Below are 1,896 nucleotides of genomic sequence, written 5' to 3'. Positions count from 1 at the left end.
CAGCAGGAAGAAAATCATCTTTGTCTCTGTATCGCAGTCTGGCCGAGGGCTGCTCTTAATTTTAAGCAGCAGAACGATCTGATAAGGCAAGCAGGAGGCTCCTAAAAGATCATTGCAGATGAGAGATGGAGCTGGAACGCAACAGCAGAATAAGGAACCGCTGGGTGGCTGGGACAGAGCCCGTCCTCCCCTGAGCCAGCCCCAGGCTTCGTCAGGTCTGGGTTCACCACAGCCAGGGCAACCCAGCAGCAGCTCTGGGAGCTTTTCGCTCCACACGTGCTTATCCTGGAAAAGCCCTTTCTGACCTCATCTCCACTGCTTCCATAGAGCCTGTAGGATAAGCGACTCCTATCCTAGAGCTCGCATTGCCCTGCACCAGGAGTTTCTGTCCCTGAGTGGGGACAGGCGATGGATCCAAAAGCTGCCACCCGCCCTGTTGGCCCCTGCTCCGTGAGCTGGCGACGCTTCCTGAACCATCGGCGCTCGAGGCATCTGCCGTGATGCCCCGGTGTCCGTCCTGCCCCGCACAGGTGGCGATGACCAGGAACCGGGGTTTGCTGTGATTTTTTTTTTTTGTCTTTTTCTCTGTGCCTGGGTCACCAGGTTGGCGTTCAGAAATAACCACAGGTTCCAGCACCTGCAAGGCCTCTCCAGAGGGCAACCGGAGCAGGACTACCCAAAGCCACTTCTGAAAACGTCGGCCTGCGTCCCCTTGTCTGCCAAATGGCAATTGCAGGGCAGACTTTCCTCCCGCAGTGGGCTGCAGGTTTTCCTAACCTGGGATCCTAGCGAGCCCATTGACCGTGGAGCAGGATGGAACACTCTCGTGGTGCTGCCGGCTCACGCTTCCATCAGATTGGTTTCATCGGCTCAAGTACAAGGTGAACCACTTTATTTCCACCCCCCCCGTAGGGGTGGGTGGGAGCTCTTGGGAAAGCGCGGAAGGATCACAAGTGCCTTCATCTACGAACACCAAGCGCAGGCCAACGCCGCCGACCTCAAGGCGTGCGGTCGTGCCACCGCAGGCAGCTGCCTGGGCTCATTTTCCCACGGATCTGTGCGTGAATCCTAGCGGTGGGCTAAATCTGTCCACAGGCTTGCACTTGATGGGTGTGCTTAATGAATGTGTATGGCCAGTTATATTCCATGGAGATGCTGATCAGCCTCAGCCACTGCCTGATTATCTTTTTCTCTTGATCACTCACCGGTTTTGGTGCTGCTTTCAACAGAAAGGTGCCTTGAGGCACCCGCTCCCCGGTCCCCTTTTCCTCCTCCCGTGCAGCCTCACCTCTGTGCCCAGGAAGATCATGGAACAGATCCTCCTAGAAGCTATGCTGAGGCACATGGAGGCCAGGGAGGTAATTCGAGATAGCCAGCATGGCTTCACCAAGGGCAAGTCCTGCCTGATGAACCTAGTGGCTTTCTATGATGGTGTGACACATCAGTGGACAAGGGAAAACCAACAGATGTCATCTATCTGGACTTCTGCAAAGCCTTTGACACGGTCCCCCACAACATCCTTCTCTCTAAATTGGAGAGCTATGGATTTGATGGGTGGACTGTTTGGTGGATAAGGAACTGGCTGGATGGTCGCGTCCAGAGGGTAGTGGTCAATGGCTCGATGTCCAGATGGACACTGGTGATGACTGTGTCCCTCAGGGGTCCGTGCTGGGACCAGTGCTGGTTAATGTTTTCATCAATGACATGGACAGCGAGATCGAGCGCATCCTCAGCAAGTTTGTGGATGACACCAAGCTGAGTGGTGCGGTTGACACACCAGAAGGATGGGATGGCATCCAGAGAGACCTGGACAGGCTGGAGAGGTGGGGTCATGGGAACCTCATGAGGTTCAACAAGGCCAAGTGCAAGGTCATGCACCTGGGTCGGGGTAACCCC

This window comes from Egretta garzetta, unplaced genomic scaffold (genome assembly GCF_000687185.1).
Source record: "Egretta garzetta isolate BGI_Z169 unplaced genomic scaffold, ASM68718v1 scaffold687, whole genome shotgun sequence".
Lineage (NCBI taxonomy): Eukaryota > Metazoa > Chordata > Aves > Pelecaniformes > Ardeidae > Egretta > Egretta garzetta.
Note: the sequence above shows the minus strand (reverse complement) of the source record.